The sequence below is a fragment of the Gossypium arboreum genome, chromosome 4, assembly GCF_025698485.1.
Source record: "Gossypium arboreum isolate Shixiya-1 chromosome 4, ASM2569848v2, whole genome shotgun sequence".
NCBI lineage: Eukaryota > Viridiplantae > Streptophyta > Magnoliopsida > Malvales > Malvaceae > Gossypium > Gossypium arboreum.
In genome coordinates, this window is record NC_069073.1 from 119,936,954 (window position 1) to 119,949,842 (window position 12,889).

Sequence of the window (12,889 nt, forward strand, 5' to 3'; positions counted from 1 at the left end):
ACATGAGTCCCAATCGGGATTGGTTTACAACTTATGAAACAAGATGTCTGAAGGTGTTGTTTTGATGGGAAATAATGCTTCATGTAAAATCGCGGTGTTGGAACAATTAAAGTTAAGATGTTTGATGGAGTTGTCGAACACTTAGTGACGTGCGGCATGGTCCGTAATTGAAAAGAAATTTAATTTCGTTGAGTACTCTTGATTCAAAAGATGCAGATACACGGTGAAAGTGGGGTTTTAAAGATTTCAAAGGGTCCTTGTTGTGATGAAAGGGCAAAGAAAGATTGCCAAGTTATATGTTTTATGAGGTTCTCATGTTAATGGTGATGCAATTGTCGCTTCCTCTTCCTTGTCGATGATGATATTACTAAACTTTGGCATATCGCCTAGGGCATATGAGTGAGAATGGCATGGCGTAATTAAGCAAAGAGGACTTCTTAATGGGCAAGGAATTTGCAAACCGAATTTCTGTGAAACCTGTGTTTTGGGAAGCAAAGAGAGTTCGATTCACTAGAGGAATCCATAACACGAAGGAAACGTTGGAGTATATCCATTACGATCGTGGGGCCGCCCGAGTGCCTTCGAGAGGTGGAGCTAATTATATGCTAACCTTTATTGATGATTTTCCGAAAAGTTTGGGCGTTCTTCCAAGCGTAAAAGCGATGTGTTTTCCACATTTAAGTCTTGAAAATTATGATTGAAAAGCAGACGGAAAAGCAGATAAAATACCTCCGCATGCACAATGGCTTAGAGTTACATTCGATGAGTTTAATAGATTGTGCAAGTCGAAGGGATCATGAGACACTTGACGATTCGTCATACTCCATGACAAAATGGCGTTGCGAGCGAATGAATGAACGATCATGGAGAAGGTTCGATGTATGTTGTCAAATGCCAACTTATCAAGTCATTTTGGGCGAGCGACCTCTCTCGCATGTTTTTGATCAACCGATCTCCATCCGTTGCCATTGAGAAAAAGACTCCACAAGAGGTATGGTCCGTAATCCCGCTAATTATTACGATTTAAAGATTTTTGGGTGTCCTGCGTATGCTCATGTTGATAATGGAAAATTGGAACCGAGATCCATTAAATGCGTTTTCTTGGTTATAAAGTGGTGTAAAAGGCTATAAGTTATGGTGTCTGAAAATAGAAAAGTTGTGATTAGCGAGATGTTGTTTTTGATGAAACTGCTATGCTACCTAACTTATCTCTTAAAGACTCTTCCAATAAAGAAAACCAAAAGCGGTGGAGCATCGTTAATACGAATCAACTCCTCAAGCCGGTACAAAATTGAGAATAGAGTTGCTTCTTCACCGCAATACTCTATCGCCAAAAACAGGACAAGAAGAGAAATTAAACCTCCAAAGAAGTATGCCGAGGTTGATCTAGTTGCTTATGCTTTAAATGTGGTGAAGATATAGATGCGAATCAAGAGCCATTTAATTATTACGTGGCGATTAGTGTGAAGACTCGAGAAAAGTGGATGTTTGCTATGCAAGAGGAGATGGAATCACTCCACAAAAAATGAACATGGGATCTTGTAAAACTTCCTAAAGGTAAAAAGGTCATTCGTTATAAATGGGTGTTTAAAAAGAAAGAAGGGACTCTGGAGTTGAAGAACCCGGATATAAAGCAAGGCTTGTTGCAAAGGGTTACTGATCAAATTCGAGTGGACTTCACAGATGTGTTCTCTCCGGTTGTTAAGCATAGTTCGATTGAGCTTTGCTTGGTATTGTTGCCATGCATGATTTGGAGCTTGAGCGGTTAGATGTAAAAGCGCATTTTGCATGGAGAACTTGAGGAAGATATTTACATGCAACAACCAGAGGGTTTTATAGTCTCATAAAAGAGGACTATGTTTGCTTGCTGAAAAAGTCCCTTTACGGTTTGAAACAATCACCAAGACAAAGTGGTACAAGAGGTTTGATTCCTTTATGACTTCTCATGATTTCAAAAGAAGTAGTTTTGACAATTGTGTCTACTTTAAGAAAAAGTTGATGGTTCTTTTGTGTATCTACTTCTTTATGTTGATGACATGTTGATAGCAAAGAAAAGATAAAAGAGAGATAAGAAAGGTTAAAGCCCAACTAAGTGAAGAATTTGAGATGAAAGATTTAGGACCAGCAAAGAAGATACTTGGTATGGAGATTCTCGAGATAGAAAAGCAAGTAAATTGTACCTAAGTCGGAAGGGGTACATTGAGAAAGTTCTTTGTGTTCAATATGCAGAGTGCTAAGCCTGTTAGTACTCCTTTAGCGACCATTTCGGACTTTCATCGGCCTTATCTCCTCAATCGATAATGAGATTGAGTACATGTCACATGTTCCATACTCTAGTGCAAGAGGATCTCTCATGTATGCTATGGTTTGTTCACGCCCGATTTATCATATGCGGTCGGTCATAGTTAGCGATACATGGCGAATCTGGTAAAGAACACCGGAAAGCGCTTCGATGGATTTTAAGATACTTACGAGGCACTACTAATGTTTGCTTACGTTTGGAAGAACTAAAGATGGAGTTATAGGGTATGTTGATGCTGATTTTGCTGGAGACCTTGATAGAAGAAGATCTCTCACGAGTTACGTCTTTACAATCGGAGGTTGTGCAATTAGTTGGAAAGCCACTTTGCAAACTACGATCGCTTTGTCTACCACTCAAGCCGAGTACATGGCGATTCTTGAGGCTTGTAAAGAAGCTATTTGGTTGAAGGGACTATTTAGTGAACTCAATGAAGACCTTCAAATCAGACAAGATTTTGTGACGATCAGTGCCATCTTTCTTACAAAAGATCAAATGTTTCATGAGAGAACAAAACACATTGATATTCGGTATCATTTTGTTCGTGATATTATTGCTCGTGGTGATATTGTTGTGAGCAAAATTAGCACTCATGAAAATCCTGCAGATATGATGACTAAGTCACTTCCTATAACCAAGTTTGAGCATTGCTTAGACTTGGTTGGTGTTCATTGTTGAAGTTAAACCCTTAAGGGGTTTTTTGGAAGAGGTGAAGAACTTGTTTATTGAAAGTTCGCGATGAAGAACTTGTTCATTGAGAATTTGTGTCAAGGTGGAGATTGTTAGAATTAAGTGACCCAAATTTTATTTAAATAAAATACGATGGAAAATAAAATAAAAGTAAAATCCATATAGAACTAGACTTCTTTTATTTTATTTTAGAATAAGGTTTTTAAACCTTATTAAACTCCATCTATTTTATATTGATTAGGATAAGGTGTTTCAATCCTACTAGAATATGGCTTTGCAAGCCTATAAATAGACATAGTCTATTCCTCTTGTATTTGAGTAAAAATTTTTCGACATAGTGAATTTTCTTCTCCTCTGCCCGTGGTTTTTTTCCCGAAAGGGTTTCCACGTAAAATTTATGTGTTCTTTATTTTTATTTATTTTATTCTATTTATTTTTTCACATGAACAATTCTATATCAATGTTCAAATCTGTGTTATTTTCATGTATTGTGTTTAAAATGTTAAATAAGCGAGTTAGTATTTTTAACTTGATTTGGTAATCTTTGTATCACGTTTAAAATGTTAAATAAGTGAATTGTATTGTATATTTTTTGAACCCATAGGTGCTTGCCCGTTCTTTGTACATAAACCTTTGTGAGATTTTCGTGAAATTTCAATAGTTCTTCCACTTCCAGGATAAATTCTCCTGTTTGTGCCTTATAAAAAGAACCAGCAGGTTGGTGAATTATTACCATGATGACATAACATAATAAAAGGTTCTTCTAACTCACATAATGAGGCAAGAAGAATAGCTAAAAATAGCTAACGAATAATAAGAAAAAAATAGAATTAAACAATCATATAGGCATTTTTTGTGCAATGCATATGGCTTTACAATGAAATTATCTTTTTTCTTGAATTGAAAAAAGAAAAAGAGAAACTATTAGATCCAGACCACTAAATAATCCAATTACCACCCTTTTTTTTGTTAGGAAAAGTTTAAAAATATTATTCTCATTATAGGTTCTGATTATAACTGCTCTTTTTGACAAAATCTAGAACTATCCATAGTCCCTCTCCAACTCATAAATAGGAAGATAATACGATTTAGCACACTCGAACTCACTTTCTCCAGCATTAACAACAATATCCATATTAATCGAGCTAAAACTCAATCGATGTATTTTTAAATATTTTGAATATGTGATAAATAAGCTTAATATAAATTATTTAATATTATAACATTGTTTCTAATAAGACAACATCGTCTATTTTTCTTTAAAAATAATAATAACCATGCATGTTTTAAAAATTCCAAATTTTAATATAAATTATGTTTTAAAATAATAATTAATAGGGTTAATTTCACCAGAAAATTCTCACATTATAACTCAAATTATAAATTAGTTCCTAAATTTCAAAACGTTCTAATTGAATCTACAACGTATAAATATTATATCGATCAAGTTCTATTTACATAATGGATAACCTGAATTTGGCATGGGTCATATGTTTGTACCTATTACATAGGCATCTTATAACTATTGTGATAAAAAATTAAGCAGTGTCATCAAAATTTAGGATGATTATATTTTTTTAATACATCAAATCTAGACTATTCATCCAATAAATGCATACATGCTAAAATTTTGATTAATGTATTTCAAGTATGTACAACGTCATATTAGAGGTAGCATTTAATACATAAATTGATTATTATAAATTGATGATGGGATCTAATTAATAGTGATACTCATTTCAATATCTGTTAAAGTTGCTTGAAGAGACTATAGTCTTATCAACTTATTTGCACTCCAATTAAACACCACTATTGAACTAAGTTGTATAAATGGAGAATCATTTAGCTTCCATTCATAGCTAAGCAGTATATATTGGAGTTGCAGGGGTTCTAACTTTATTTTGGGGCTTGTTTTATTGTACTACATTTCTGTAGTAAGATTTAGGGGACTCAACAAGATGGAAAGAGCAGCTTCAATGGTGTTTCCAAAGGGAAACTGTGTAAACAAAAATGGGAATAGTGAGGATGTTGGCACTACGGATATTATCATAGTCGGTGCTGGTGTTACCGGTGCTGCTCTTGGCTATTCTCTTGGAAAGGTTTTTTTTTTTTTTCTTTTTCCTACATAGCTTCATCATCTCAATTTAAGTGATTCCGGTTCGCGTCGTTTAACATCCAGGTCTAATTTTTTGGGATTTTATTTTTATATTTTGGGTTTGGTTGTTTCAAGTTTAATTGTTTCTGTCAGTTCTGAGTTAAATTTGGTTTAGATTAAATTGTTTTGGGTTATTTGAATTTTTTTTATGATCAATTTAATTAGATTAGAATTTAATTTGAATTTATCAAATTGAGTTTTAGATTTAAATTAAAATAGATAATTTTTTTATGTCACGTGACTATTAATAAAAATATTTTTTATTACAAAAGGTTACATTAATAAATTTTAAAAAATAATATTTCTAATTAAACTTAAATTTTAAATTTAAAATACAGGGGAAACTAAATTTCTTATAAAAAAACATGGAGCATATTCTAACCACGTAAACCTCATCACTGGCATACGCTTGCAACCTAATTGCACCTAATTGTAATGGTCTGACATTCATTAATTGGTCGGTGAGCTTATAGCTGAAAGTAATTATAGAAATAAAGAAAATATTTATGACACATTAGGAGTGAGGTGGTGGATGGTGTTATAATTTATTACTATTGCAAGTAGGCGTAAATTAATACATCGTAAACAGTTGGTTTATTAAGTTAAATAATTGAGTATGAATAAAATTTTTACGTTTGTTTAATAAACGAACGAATACAAATAGATATGTATTTAGTTCGTTTATATTCATGAACAAACTCGTTTATTGATTCATTTATGATTCGTTTAATTATTAATGATATTTTGTTAGAATTAAGTGACCCAAATTCTTATTTAAATAAAATACGATGGAAAATAAAATAAAAGTAAAATCCATATAGAACTAGACTTCTTTTATTTTATTTTAGAATAAGGTTTTAAACCTTATTAAACTCCATCTATTTTATATTGATTAGGATAAGGTGTTTCAATCCTACTAGAATATGGCTTTGCAAGCCTATAAATAGACATAGTCTATTCCTCTTGTATTTGAGTAAAAAATTTTTCGACATAGTGAATTTTCTTCTCCTCCGCTCGTGGTTTTTTTCGAAAGGGTTTCACGTAAAATTTATGTGTTCTTTATTTTTATTTATTTTATTCTATTTTATTTTTCACAAATTGGTATCGAGCTTCCGGTTATTCATCTCGATCACGGTAATGGCGTCTTTGAAGTATGAAATTTATTTGTTGGATCGCAACACATTTGCGTTGTGGCAAATTAAGATGCAAGCGCTTCTTGCAGATGGATCTAGAGGATGCCCTGCTAGGATAGATAAGATGCCTTCGACATTAATGGATGAAGAGAAGAAGCGTAAGGATCGAAAGGCATTAACACAATTACATCCGCATTTGTCCAACGAAATTTTGCAGGATGTGATGAAAGAGAAAAGCGCCACGCATTATGGAAGAGGCTAGAACAAATATGTATGTCGAAAACTCTAACAAGCAAGTTGCATATGAAGCGGCGTCTTTATGCTCATCGTTTGGAGGAAGGTGCGTCAGACACGAACACTTAATGTTGTTTAAAGAAATTCTCTCAAACTTGGAGGCCATGGAGGTTCAAGATGATAAGGAAGATCTAGGGTTGATTCTACTTTGTTCGTTGCCCGTCTTATTCAACCTTTAGAGACGATTTTATATAGCCGCTGAGTCTCTCACAGTTGATGAGGTTTATGATTCTTTAACCTCGTATGATAAGATGAAGCATCTTGTGGTTAAACCCAACTCTCGTGGAGAGGGTCTCATTGTTCGTGGGAGACAAGACCGGAATGTTGATGATGATCGTGGTAGAACACAGAACGGAATCCTCGTGGTAAATCTAAGGGTAGATCGAAATCTTCAAACAGAGGTAAAACTTGCAACTTCGCAAGAAGAAAGGGCACATTAAATCTGAGTGCTATAAGCTACAAAATAAGATTAAAAGGGAGGTCATGCGAATCAAAAGGAAAACAACCGTAAAATTCCTTGAAGGCGATGTTGTAGAAGACTACAGCCGATGGTGAACTTCTAGTTGCTTCATCAATGATTCTAAAGTAAGCGAGTGGATACTTGATTCAAAGCTACACCTTCCACATGAGTCCCAATCGGGATTGGTTTACAACTTATGAAACAAGATGTCAAGGTATTGTTTTGATGGGAAATAATGCTTCATGTAAAATCGCGGTGTTGGAACAATTAAAGTTAAGATGTTTGATGGAGTTGTCGAACACTTAGTGACGTGCGGCATGTTCCGAATTGAAAAGAAATTTAATTTCGTTGAGTACTCTTGATTCAAAAGGGCATGATACACGGTGAAAGTGGGGTTTTAAAGATTTCCAAAGGGTCCCTTGTTGTGATGAAAGGGCAAAGAAAGATTGCCAAGTTATATGTTTTCTGTGGTTCTATTTATCTTGGTGATGCAATTGCCGCTTCCTCTTCCTTGTCGATGATGATATTACTAAACTTTGGCATATGCGCCTAGGGCATATGAGTGAGAATGGCATGGCGTAATTAAGCAAAGAGGACTTCTTAATGGGCAAGGAATTTGCAAACCTGAATTCTGTGAACCTTGTGTTTTTGGGAAGCAAAGAGAGTTCGATTCACTAGAGGAATCCATAACACGAAGGAAACGTTGGAGTATATCCATTCTGATCTGTGGGGGCCGCCCAGAGTGCCTTTGAAGGTGGAGCTAATTATATGCTAACCTTTATTGATGATTTTTCCAAGAAAAGTTTGGGCGTTCTTCCTGAAGCAGAAAAGTGATGTGTTTTCCACATTTAAGTCTTGGAAAATTATGATTGAAAAACAGACGGGAAAACAGATAAAATACCTCCGTACAGACAATGGCTTAGAGTTCTGTTCTGATGAGTTTAATAGATTGTGCAAGTCAGAAGGGATCATGAGACACTTGACAGTTCGTCATACTCCACAGAAAAGCGGCGTTGCGAGCGAATGAACAGAACGATCATGGAGAAGGTTCGATGTATGTTGTCAAATGCCAACTTACCGAAGTCATTTTGGGCAGAAGCAGCCTCTACTGCATGTTTTTTGATCAACCGATCTCCATCCGTTGCCATTGAGAAAAAGACTCCACAAGAGGTATGGTCTCGTAATCCTGCTAATTATTTCGATTTAAAGATTTTTGGGTGTCCTGCGATGCTCATGTTGATAATGGAAAATTGGAACCGAGATCCATTAAATGCGTTTTCTTGGTTATAAAGTCTGGTGTAAAAGGCTATAAGTTATGGTGTCCCGAAAATAGAAAAGTTGTGATTAGCAGAGATGTTGTTTTTGATGAAACTGCTATGCTACCTAACTTATCTCTTAAAGACTCTTCCAATAAAGAAAACCAAAAGCGGTGGAGCATCGAGTTAATACGTAATCAACTCCTCAAGCCAAGATACAAAAATTGAGAATAGAGTTGCTTCTTCACCGCAATACTCTATCGCCAAAAAGCAGGACAAGAAGAGAAATTAAACCTCCAAAGAAGTATGCCGAGGTTGATCTAGTTGCTTATGCTTTAAATGTGGCTGAAGATATAGATGCTAATCAAGAGCCATTTAATTATTTCGAGGCGATTAACGTGAAGACTCGTAAAAGTGGATGTTTGCTATGCAAGAGGAGATGGAATCACTCCACAAAAAGCGTAACATGGGATCTTGTAAAACTTCCTAAAGGTAAAAAGTCATTCGTTGTAAATGGGTGTTTAAAAGAAAGAAGGGACTCAGGAGTTGAAGAACCGGATATAAAGCAAGGCTTGTTGCAAAGGGTTACAATCAAATTCGTGAGTGGACTTCACAGATGTGTTCTCTCCAGTTGTTAAGCATAGTTCGATTCGAGCTTTGCTTGGTATTGTGGCCATGCATGATTTGGAGCTTGAGCGGTTAGATGTAAAACCGCATTTTTGCATGGAGAACTTAAGGAAGATATTTACATGCAACAACCAGAGGGTTTTATAGTCTCAAAAAGAGGACTATGTTTGCTTGAAAAAGTCCCTTTACGGTTTGAAACAATACCAAGACAGTGGTACAAGAGGTTTGATTCCTTTATGACTTCTCATGATTTCAAAAGAAGTAGTTTTGACAGGTTGTGTCTACTTTAAGAAAAGCAGTGATGGTTCTTTTGTGTATCTACTTCTTTATGTTGATGACATGTTGATAGTAGCAAAAGATAAAGAGAGATAAGAAAGGTTAAAGCCCAACTAAGTGAAGAATTTGAGATGAAAGATTTAGGACCAGCAAAGAAGATACTTGGTATGGAGATTCTCGAGATAGAAAAGCAAGTAAATTGTACCTAAGTCGGAAGGGGTACATTGAGAAAGTTCTTTTGTGTTCAATATGCAGAGTGCTAAGCTGTTAGTACTCCTTTAGCAGCCCATTTCAGACTTTCATCGGCCTTATCTCCTCAATCGATAATGAGATTGAGTACATGTCACATGTTCCATACTCTAGTGCGAGAGGATCTCTCATGTATGCTATGGTTTGTTCACGCCCGATTTATCATATGCGATCGGTGCAGTTAGCGATACATGGCGAATCTGGTAAAGAACACCGGAAAGCGATTCGATGGATTTTAAGATACTTACGAGGCACTACTAATGTTTGCTTACAGTTTGGAAGAACTAAAGATGGAGTTATAGGGTATGTTGATGCTGATTTTGCTGGAGACCTTGATAGAAGAAGATCTCTCATGAGTTACGTCTTTACAATCGGAGGTTGTGCAATTAGTTGGAAAGCCACTTTGCAAACTATCGCTTTGTCTACCAATCGAAAGTCGAGTACATGGCGATTATTGAGGCTTGTAAAGAAGCTATTTGGTTGAAGGGACTATTTAGTGAACTCAATGAAGACCTTCAAATCAGACAAGATTTTGTGACAACAGAGTGTCATCTTTCTTACAAAAGATCAAATGTTTCATGAGAGAACAAAACACATTGATATTCGGTATCATTTTGTTCGTGATATTATTGCTCGTGGTGATATTGTTGTGAGCAAAATTAGCACTCATGAAAATCCTGCAGATATGATGACTAAGTCACTTCCTATAACCAAGTTTGAACATTGCTTAGACTTGGTTGGTGTTCATTGTTGAAGTTAAACCCTTAAGGGGTTTTTGGAAGAGGTGAAGAACTTGTTTATTGAAAGTTCGCGATGAAGAACTTGTTCATTGAGAATTTGTGTCAAGGTGGAGATTGTTAGAATTATGACCCAAATTCTTATTTAAATAAAATACGATGGAAAATAAAATAAAAGTAAAATCCATATAGAACTAGACTTCTTTTATTTTATTTTAGAATAAGGTTTTAAACCTTATTAAACTCCATCTATTTTATATTGATTAGGATAAGGTGTTTCAATCCTACTAGAATATGGCTTTGCAAGCCTATAAATAGACATAGTCTATTCCTCTTGTATTTGAGTAAAAAAATTTTTCGACATAGTGAATTTTCTTCTCCTCTGCCCGTGGTTTTTTTCCCGAAAGGGTTTCCACGTAAAATTTATGTGTTCTTTATTTTTATTTATTTTATTCTATTTTATTTTTCACAATTTTCTTATAAAAATTCTATTAGTGTATATTAATAAAATTATCTTAAAACTCGTTTATGGTTTGTTTGTTTATTATTTATTAACATTGTTCGTGAACATATTCATTTTATATTCGTCAACATGTTCGATTAATTTAAATGAACATGTCCGTGAACATTAAACAAACGAAAATGAACACACATAATTTTAAATAAACAAACATGAATAAAAATTTGAAATTCTTAATGAACACAAACTGAACACCAACAAGCTTAAAAATAAACAAACAAACATGAATAGAGGTTTGTTCGATTAAACTCGATTCATTTACAGCCCTAATTGCAAGTATACTTTGGTGATCTTTATACCAAATTGAAAATTAAAAAATTTGTAATTAATTTGAAACATGTATAGATTTCTAGTAAGTTATTTTTTTTGTATTTTTCATGTTTATTTTACTATTTATGTTTGGAGTTCACGACTGCCGCTCTTAATAATGTTGACTCAAAAGTTCAAACAAGTGTTTCCCCTCAAGGATGTAATATGCCTTACCATTGCAAAAGTGTTAAAATATGCTATAGGTCCTTGTACCCTTCAAAATTTTGAAATTTAGGTTCTGTATTTTTATTACCAAGAATTAGTCTCTTTACTTTTTCAATTTTCAAATTTCAAGTCTAATTGTTAACCTTTTTACTTTTTTGTTAAATTTGTTTGTGTGATATTTTAAGATTTAAAATAAAAAGACTTACTTAGTATAATAAAAAATGACATTATAATAAATTTGAATTTAATAAAATAGTTTTAAAAGTGCTAACAATTTAACTCAAATCTGAAAGTAAAAATTAATAAATAAAACATGAATCACAACTTCAATGGTTTTCCTTAATAAATCGATATAATGAATATTATTATTGACTAATAAATGTTGTAGGCCAATTTTGGCCCGTTTACAAACTACCCAGGCCCATTTATGTTTCAAAAATCAACTCATAGGTGAGTTGAGCCTCGGGGCACGCTGAGGTATTTTCAGTCTCTACTTTCCAATTCCTGTTTTTCAAAAATCAACTCACATTGCGAGAGGTGAGTTGAGCTGATAATTCTGTCTTTCAAAAGCAACTCATATTGCGAGAGGTGAGTTGTACCTTTTTGTTTTTCAAAAATCAACTCATATTGCGAGAAATGAGTTGAGCCTTAGGTCATATGTCGAGGTATTTTCAAAATCTCTTTTTCAAATTAAGTTTCAAAAGACTAGCTCATGTTGTGAGAGATGAGTTGAGCTTTGGCTCACGTGCGTTGAGTTATTTTCAATTTCTGTTTTTAATGTTTGCTTTTAAAGAGTCAATTCCTATTGCGAGAAATGAGTTGAGCTCAAGATCACATGCTGAATAAAGAATAAATATTAGAGCTGATGGAAGACACCAGATTTGGCCTCCCTCAAGAGAAGACCCAAACCTTATTTCACTGAAGCAATAGAAGAGCAGATTGAAGTTGTAGATCTTATCTTCTGAAGTGGCAGTGAAGCGATCGAAGCCACAAATTTCATATCCTCGGTTACTTTGAAATAGATTAAAGCTACGAGGCACATATCGAAGGTGCGAGTGGATTGAATCAAAGCTACAGGATGCAATGGACTAGAAGGAGACTACCCGAGCAAGAAGAGTCTTGAGGAGGTCAAGATTCTGCAAGACGGGCAAAATTGGCCTTTCTTTGTATCTTTGCTCTATTCCGTTACACGACAATAAGCAAAGAGGGCGTTGTTGTAGGCCAATTTTGGCCCGCTTACAAAATACCCAGCCCATTAAACCATTTAACCCATCCTCAAACCCAAAACCTAAAATTAACCTAGCCCAACATCCAAGCCCAATTCCAAAACCCTAGACTCCCACTTGCCTCTTCCCACTCTCCCATGCTGTTCTGCCACAAAGACCATTCCCACTCTCCCATCTTTGTCTCGCCACCAAGCACCACTCCCACTCTCCCATCTTGTCTGCGCCAAGACCATCACACACCCCATTGTCCATGCCCATGCCACGAAAACAAGCAAAAATGAAGCAAGAATAGAGAATAATAATAAAGTATGTAAAAATTAGGCTATATAAAGCCACCCAAACAACAAAAAAAAGAGGGGGATAAAAAGTTTGTATCAAGAACACAAAAAAAAGGAAAGCTCGGAAGGTGAACTTCAATTTTTCTCTGTTATCTCAATCTTTCGCATTTATCTTTGCTTTGTTTTATTTTTTTCTTTAACTTACTTTAAAACGA